This window comes from Phaethon aethereus (genome assembly GCF_964289735.1).
Source record: "Phaethon aethereus genome assembly, chromosome: 2".
Lineage (NCBI taxonomy): Eukaryota > Metazoa > Chordata > Aves > Phaethontiformes > Phaethontidae > Phaethon > Phaethon aethereus.
Genome location: NC_138582.1, coordinates 64,990,784 through 65,000,429, shown reverse-complemented (window position 1 = coordinate 65,000,429; position 9,646 = coordinate 64,990,784).

Below are 9,646 nucleotides of genomic sequence, written 5' to 3'. Positions count from 1 at the left end.
TGTATGGATATTGCAGAAGATAGACTGCAAAGGGTAATGTGAAAGTCTAGATTCTGGAAGAAAAAAAAGCACAAAAGAAACAGTTTTCCTATTTGATACGTAGATAATACATACAGTGTTGCACAGATAATAACACCATAGCATATAAAGATGTAATACAATATGGATGGAGTTCTTAGTGTAATTCTATCAATTAGATTCCTAAAGCAGGCACCTTGGGGTGTTGAATAAACATCCCCGTGCATTTTTACTAAGTACAAAACTGCATACTTAATAAAAGCTAAGTCTCTTTCTATTAAAACATTAAAATGCTGATGTGTGATATGTGATTGCAGATTCCAGGAAGTATGAAATTCACTTCATAACTTCCTTTTCTACAGAAAAGAACTACACTAATCCGAGCACCTTAATAAATGGTAGTAATACTCAGAACAACAGTAGTACTTTGAGCTTATACAACACCTTTAGCTGCAATATTTTAAATCATTTTACAAAAATAATTAGCTCAGCTTCTCAACCTATTGAGAAGTACATTTAGCAAGTCCTTTATTTGTATTCTACCTACAAAAGCAATGAGGTTCTGAGAAATAAATTATTTTCCATAAGTTCATGAAACATTCAGTAATTCAGACGAGGACTCCTGCAAGGTCTGGGTTCCTCTCTTCTGTTCTTAATTCCTTCTGTTTCTCTAGAAGACACTGCTAGGCAGCCTGAAAAGCTACTACATAGAAAAAAATACCTAGGGAGGAAAAAAATTATCTCCTTCTCCTCTCCCATCCCAATAATAAAGGGAAATCATACCTGTAGACTGGATGTGAAGTGAGATTTATAGAATTATTTACTCTGCAATAGACTAAAAATTAGTTTCTATGACAACCACTGCACCTTCTGAAATCCAGAATACCTTTACAATAAACATAAGTACAGCACAACAAAATCTTTAACATATCTCGTATTATTTTTAATAAGTGAGAGTTTATGCTGCATATAAACATCCATTAACTGATCTTTTGTGTTTTTTATAATGCTAAGTTCTGTAAAGTTTGCATTTCAGAAAGGAATTAATATTTGTTATTGATGGTGACTCTTGTATGTTGTCCCTGAGAGGATATTGCCAGAAAAACAGTGGTTCAAGAATGCTGATGAGTATAATACATGGAAACCTGGAAGTCTGTCATAGTTGCCTTGTTAAGATTTTATTATTTATATGGTTCACATCCCTAACACTGAAGAAGGATTTAAATGAAGAGGGATCTTTTTAGTATTGATCATGTGTTGATAATAGTCCTGCTCTGAGTTGGAAATTGGACTAAATGACATCTCTTGCAACCCACGTTTCTATGTTTTTATGATTAATTGCGTTATAAATGAATTTGTGCTGGTTTTAAAGTCTCATGTCTTGTATAGGTACTTGTTCCTTGAACCATGTAAAGTTGCATTTAAAAGATTATGAAACATGCCAGGTATGTGACAGAAGTCATGGTGTAGAGGTTCTTTTGAGAAAGAACTGATGGAAGAAGTCTGGGCAATTTTCATTCAATATCTTTTATTTGTCCAAAAAAAAAAAAGCAGCAGCAAATATATTCTACTATAATTCCTCTGGAAACGAGTATTTGGTTTACTTCCATCTTATCTGCTTGGAAAAGTGCCAAGTTCTTCCTGTCCTAAATCAAGCTGTTTGATATCATGCATCCCAGTATCCATAACCCTGCAATAGTCAAGGAGAAGGTTGCTGCCAGGAGCAGAAACCCTGGAGTTTTGGAGATTTTGGAGATTTTGGATTCAGCAAAACCATGGACTTAACTCAGTGCAAGGATTCCAGGGTTTTCCTCTCATGGAGAGTTCTAATAAACCTGTTTTTCACCCTGTCTCAGAACAGAATTGAATTTTAAGGTGTCCATGGGATGGAATTAATGACTCAGTGGAGACTGAGGGCTAACACAGTTGTGCAATATGTAATGGAAACCTCTGTCATAATCCATGACTATATAGCTTTTTCCCTCATTCTCTCTGTAAGTAAATATGTATTTTCAAGTATTGCAGAGAGGTGAGTTACTCTTTTTTTGAAGAATGGTCATTATACTGTCCTTGAATATGCTAAGATTGTTTATTTTCTATGTTTGAACCCAAGAAATAATTTTATTTTTGTAACATCTCTATCAAAATAACTCAGCAAGTTGTTAGTATATGGGGGGATTGATTGAGAAACAAAACAGCATTCTCAAATGTGAATGTGGCGTTTTGTTCTAAGGCAGGCACGAAGAAAACAGTTAAGAAAAGTTCATAGCAGGAAGGAAAGAGGCACAACATGGTTTATTAGACAAAATGAGACTATTTCTTCACTGTTGCAGTGGGCTGAAAAGTTACCTTACATAATTTTCTGTAGCTGAAGATTTCACATGAATTATGCTTACCTTGTGCTCGCTGTGTGTTGCTTGAAGTATGAAGGGTTAATATATTGCAGTAGGCTTCAGTAAGAACAGGTGGCAATTTAACAAGTACCTGTGTACTCCTTTAGTAGTTGTCATGCACTTCTAGTAATTTCCTATCCTGAAGTCTCATTACAGTTTTTAAACCCAGGTGATAGTACCTTATACTTCAGACACTAGATACAGATGTCTGAGGTGCCTCCGTTATTGATAGGTAGTGACAAGTGAAATAAAAGATATTCCGTGTTGCAGAATATTTTGATATTTTCATTCTTTGTAACGAGGTGGGGCAAACATTGGAATCTGTGAATGTGCTGTTGGAAAATTTTGTAATACTTGCTTTCTGTCAGAATATGAAAATATTTCAGCAGAATTCAGCTGATCCTCAAGACTTCAGTCATCACTTGTAACTCTTTTTATAGTCAAAGGAAAGAAATGAACACTTTTAGGGTGCAATCCTAAACCATGTATCCAAAATTAATGAGTTTAGTTGTTCTCTAGAAGTGACTGCTCCTATCTGTGGTCTATAGAAGTCTGGGCTGATTTGCTCTGGTGTAGCATGCATTGTAGCCAGCTAAAGTTGTAAAAATAAATCCCATCCTTAATTTCAAAGTTTTAATCACAAGACAACCTTTTTGATATGTACTAATTTAATGAATTGTGCAATATTCTGTTTGTTATGAACAAAGCTGCTTGAGTTCATTTGGTTTAATGGTAAGCTGCATTTTGGCCAGTATAATGTGTTCATTTAGAAAAGCTGAAGACATAGAAACCTGATGTCCCACTGTCCACAAAGACTTTCACATTAAAATACAGCTTAGAAGGTGCACTGGGTCATAGAATCCCTCCACACTGAGAGAAATAATTGTAAAGTATAAGGTCCGTTCAAGAAAATAACTGATATGAAAACATCAGGACCTGTAAGAGAGTGGGAAAAAAAGAGAAAGATTAAGTTTAATGTTGTATTGAAATTAAATTAAATAAAACACACTTGGTCCATTTAACAAGAGGAATTTCTCAGATGTATGTCAAAATGACTCTAAATAACACCTCGTGTTTGTTTTTTCTCAATGGAAAATACCAGATTCACAGAAAAAGTAGTATTTCTTCCCTGTATTCTCAAATCTAACATTTTTCCTCAGAAAACCATTAAAGAAAAGCCACAAAAATTTTAGAGTGGCTAGACTGAGGGGCTATACTGGTTACCTGGTGACACAACAGCACTAGGTTTCCTTGCAAAATAGTATGAAGAAGATTGAACAGAGAATAGAAATCTCTCTTGTGTATATTCTACAAGAGCAGAATGGCATTTAATCATAAAACTTCATGATGAAGTTTTACTGACTCCTTCCTCTTAAAACCTACATTATTAATCTCTAACTATTACTATACTGTTTTGTCAGGTTTTTTTTTCCATAGTTAAATTACTGCATTTACCTATAACTTTAAAAAAAATACAAAACCCCACAAAACCCCATATTTCTGAGCATAACAAAATGATGCTAGCTATTCAGTTATTCAACACTGTTAGCAGGTAAGCATGAATAAGAAAGAATAACAAAAGAAGAAGAAGGAACACTACCAATCCCAAGATATTTTCCCAGCAAACACCATTAAAACGAGTTTAATTTCATAGAACTGGATTGAGAGGTACTGAAAAGGTATTAAGGGGAATGACAGTTATTTTCTGGGTTCTTCAAAAATATTTTTGTAGTGAAAATTAAATATTTGAAATAGAATTGTGATTTTTGAAAAGACAAGGAACAAAAATTTTAAAAATCATAACTGTAGTATTTGTGGGGAAGAATAATATTATTGAAAGGAAATAATTAAAACTTAATTATATACTTGTGCATTATTATTTCATGTAATTTGAAAGTTTAGCAATAGTAACATTATAAGCAAAGATCTGAAGGAGACCTTCATCATGCTCATTGGCTTCTTTCCCATGACAGTCAGAGCAGAAAAAAATTAAATAAGTTTTGGATTTTTTTTTTCCTATGCAAAGAAGGGAATCAATTTAACTTTTAAAGAAATCAGAAAATATATGTAGTTTAGAACAAAAATACTCTGTAAATAAGTCTAATAAGTATCTTTGATATCTGCATGTTTCAATAGATATTTAAAGTTCTTAGCACTTGGACGTGGACATTAGGATCTCATTTTCATAATACATTTGCATTTTTTAACAAGTTGTAACTGTACTTGGCTATATTCCTACTTTAACTTTCTATTTCACATGGGTTGGGACTGTTGGCTGTTAGTAGGTGGTGTGGTTTAACCCCAGTAGGGAGCTCGGCCCCACACAGCCATTTGCTCACTCCCCCGCAGTGGGATGTGGGAAAGAATTGGAAGGGCAAAAGTGACAAAACACATGGGTTGAGATAAAGGCAGTGTAACAGGTAAAGCAAAAGCCATGCACACAAGTAAAACAAAATATGGGATTCGTTCACTACTTCACAACAGCAAGCAGGGGTTCAGACATCTCCAGGAAAGCAGGGCTCCATCACTCGTAACAGTTACTTGGAAAGACAAACACCATCACTCTGAATGTCCCCCCTTCCTCCTTCTTCTCTGCAGATTTTATTGCTGAGCGTGATGCTGTATGGTAAGGAGTATCTCTTTTGTCAGTTGGGGTCAGCTGTTCGGGCTGAGTCCTCTCCCAAATTCTTGTGCACCCCTAGCCTTCTTGCTGGTGGGGCAGTGTGAGAAGCAGACAAGGCCCTAACACTGTGTAAGCATAACAAAAACATTCCTGTATTATCGGCACTGTTTTCATCACAAATCCAAGTGACAGGACTATACAAGCTACTCTTAAGAAAATTAACTCTGTACCGCACAGAACCAGCACAGTAGGCTGCAGAATCTCTTTAGGTGGAAAGGCACCACACAGACATGTATTTTTCTAGCAAGCTTAATTTAAAATTATTTCACAGTGTTTCTTTCATAGAATCATGGAATCATTAAGGTTGGAAAAGACCTCTAAGATCATCAAGTCCAACCATAAACCTAACACTGCCGAGTCCACCACTAAACCATGACCCTAAGTGCCACAACTAAATGACTTTTAAATACTGCCATGGATGGTGGCTTCCCTGGGCAGCCTGTTCCAACACTTGATAACCCTTTTGGTCAAAGGGCTGGTCTTGTTTAACGTCTTTATCAATGCTCTGGATGAGGGGATTGAGTACTCCCTCAGTAAGTTTGCAGATGACACCAAGTTGGGAGGCAGCGTTAATCTGCTCAAGGGTAGGAAGGCTTTACAGAAGGATCTGGACAAGCTGGATTGATGAGCTGAGGTCAGTTGTATGAGGTTCAACAAGAACAAGTGTTGAGTCCTGCACCTGGGTCATAACAACCCCATGCAGCGCTACAGGCTTGGGGAGGAGTGGCTGGAGAGCTGCCCAGCAGACCTGGGGGTGCTGGTTGACAGCCGGCTGAACATGAGCCAGCAGTGTGCCCAGGTGGCCAAGAAGACCAACAGTGTCTTGGCCTGTATCAGCAATAGTGTGGCCAGCAGGAGTAGGGAAGTGATCGTGCCCCTGTACTCGGCACTGGTGAGGCTGTATCTGGAATCCTGTGTTCACTTCTGAGCCCCTCACTACAAGAAAGATGCTGAGGTGCTGGAGCATGTCCAGAGAAGGGCAGCAAAGCTGGTGAAGGGTCTGGAGAACAAATCTTCTGAGGAGCAGCTGAATGAACTGAGGTTGTTCAGCCTGGAGAAGAGGAGGCTGAGGGGAGGCCTCACCACTCTCTACAACTACCTGAAAGGGGGCTGTGGTGAGGTGGGTGTTGGTCTCTTTTCCCAATTAACTAGCGAGAGGACAAGAGGAAATGGCCTCAAGGTGCTCCAGGGGAGGTTTAGATTGGATATTAAGAAAAATTTCTTCACCAAAAATGTTGTCAATTATTGGCACAGGCTGGCCAGAGAGGTGGGGGAGTCACCATCACTGAAGGTGTTGAAAAAATGTGTGGATGTGACACTTCGAGACATGGGTTAGAGGGCATAGTGGTGTTGGGTTGATGGTTGGACTTGATGATCTTAAAGGTCTTTTCCAGCCTTAATGATTCTCTGACTCTATGATTCTATGAAATGCAGAATAACGTTTTGTGTAAATTTTGAAGGAGCTCAGGAACTGTAGATGAAGTTACCTGTCTCTGACTAATGTTTGTGTTGAACCTCTGAAAATAGGCTAATGGATCCTAAATAAGCCATGTAGAATGTTTTGAAACTTTTGCCCTTGATGATTTAATAGACCCAATTAAGTTTCTTTTATGTACATTACATAGATACATTATTAGATAATTACATTTTTAGGTAATGCATTATTAGATAATAATGTTATGTCACAGTGACAGTCCTATTGAAACCTTCTATTGGAAATCAATGGACTTGCAAGAATATCAATAATGTTCATCAGTACAGATAAAATCCTTCTGTAGTGTCTTTATCACTCTTCTTGAAGTAGCTCAAGTTACTGATTAATTATTCATTTTCTCTAATGTTTGAAGATAGGTCAAGAAAAATTTAGCATCAGCCAAGCATTGTTAAGGAAGTTTCTGTGGGGGATCTTTCTGATACCTTTCTTCTCCCCTTGATGTTTAAAGGAGTTATCCTGATGGGGTTATTTTGTCAGGTTTCTGTCAGGCTGCTTTTCCCACATTTTGCAGCTCATTGCTGCACTCTCTGATAATCTTACTACACTGACTGGCTGCAGTTATTACCCTTTATATGAAGGATCTATGTTGAAAGCCAGTTATGAGTTTCTGTCCCAGTGGATTGTATGATGAAGTTGAAGCAGGCTGTCATCCAAAGCTGTATAATAGCCTCAGCTGGGAAATACAAAAGTGCCATGGATTATTGATAGAGTCATATCAGCAGTTCTGCTGACAAATTTGATGCCTCTTTTGCTAGGTTTCTGTTATTAAGAAATACCTCTGTTAGTATGTCTTCCCTTTTCTCTCCCTGTGTGTTCCATTTGCTTGGCTTATGATTTGGCAACCTACCATATATTCCAGTGAAAAATTATGTTATACTTAATAACCCTAACGTTACAAGGAAAAATGATGAATTTAACAAAATGTTAATGATCTTTAAAAAAAATACCCTAGAAGTATAAATTTAACAGACCATTTTAAAATTATCTTTTATTCCATTTTTTCTGTTTCTTTCAAAGTACTTCAGAAAGCATTAAAATGAATCATTTTTCCTTATCTTGAATATCTGTAGTACAAAGAAAAAGGCAGAGAAGGGAAGATTATTCTAGCAGTTCTTCACATTTTAACTGACATGTTGGTAAAATTAGTCTTTCACTTAATCATAGAAATTATACCCCCATTAGCATTAAAAATATTCTGCCCTGTTCATGTCATTGTACGGTATAACTGTTACAAGGAAAGCCAAAAATACAATTTTGAAGATTTGGATTGACAGAGCTGCAAAAAATTGACTATTTATTTTATATTATTGTGAAAGTCCTACCACTGCTTCCTCTGTTGTAAATCAGTTTTTATCTAGCTGAAGTGTAAAAACTGTTTAATGGAAAAATGGGGTAAATTATGGTGGCAAAATGGATTCTGCAAAGCATGTTTCTCTCCTCTCCAACTTATATTCAATCAAGATATGGAAGAATGAGAGACAGTATTTGGTTAAGGCTGAATTATGTGTCCAAGCTGGAAATCTTGTGACACCAGACACAGTGGTAGCAGTTAATGAGATATGAAAGTCCTTCTTGGTCTTTCAAAAGACGTGAAATCAAGAGCCAGCCTAGTTAAAAAGCATTTTGGATAATCATTTTCAGAGGAGAAGGGGGACACCACTGCTCTTGGTTGTGATTAGTGTGTTAACCACCTCTACCCCAGCTGATAAAAGGTTTTGCATGCTCCCACATTCAGTCCTTCCTCCACCACAGAGGATCTGTCTGGTGTTGATATCTGTCAGTCTGTTAAGACATAATGGGCTTGTGTCACTGACTTCACTGCTGACAGGGGCCAGTTGAGATTTACCGGAATGTCTTGAAATTAAGCTGAAATGTTGAATGTTGAGCTGCCCTTTTTATTAGCTCTGCTTTAAAAATCCAGAATAAATAAGGAAAAATTATGAAAAAAGGAAAATCATCCCCATGTTAACAAAAACAGTGATTGAACAAGGGAGTGAGATCAAACCCTAAGCACTGCTTTAATGAAGTGAAGTTTCGCTGAGGACCAGATATTCCAAAACACTCTTTTGCATATGAACATCTAAGTACCTGTCAGTGGTACATTGACTACCTTGTGCCAAAAGTCCTTTTTGCTAGGGAGCATTAAAATATTCTCTTCAGCACATAAACACTGTGGGCTTTGCCCTTCACTTGTTAAGTTAGAAATAGGTATTCATACGGAAGTTACTTAGGTAATTTGCAAAAGCTGCTCTCTGAGATGGATGGTACTTCATTATTCTGTGATGCATGTCATTGCATTATGCTTCTTTGGGTACCAGCAGAAAAGGGGCCTCTTGGCTTGGTCCCACAGGCTGCTGTCCTCTGGGTTAGGTGGAGCTCCAAGGAGGGAAAGGGAAATTGCTTCTTTCCTGAGATCTCTCAGAAGGGCAAGTCTCCACAGCATGTTGCAGAACAGGGAACTGGGGTGTCATGGGTGAGCTGTAAGCCTGCAGTACAACTGAGATTGGGCAGGGAAGAGTGATGTATCTGATCCTTCAAGGTGACAGACTGCAAAACCTATCTTTCTAGACAGCCAGAGGAGACTGTGGAATTTGCAGCAACCAAAGAAAAAATCGTACAGCTTCTGGATTGAGCAGATCTGAAGGAAAGACACTGGCTTGCAAGAAGACAAGTCCCATTCTGTGTTTTCCCCAAATTAAAAAAAAAAAAAAAGAAATCTTCTAGTTCACTTAGCCTTCTGGGGTTCGTTCTTATGATAAAAAAAAGTAGAATGAAGCATCATGGTTTGGCAGCCTCAGAGACTCATCCTGCCAACAATGTAATGATGATACAGTGAAGGGGTGTGTGTGGAGTGCATTCCTTTTTATGATAAATGCAAGCGTAAGATAATTACCTGAAAGTATTAACCTGTTGTCTGCCTTGCCTTTGTTTCCTTAAGTAGTAAACAGACAAATCAGAAAAAAAGTGGTTTCAGAGACAGGAATGAACGAAGTTCTGAAGTTGAAAACATACTGCTTGGATGTATATACTTAGATACTGTTGTATAAACCAGTATAT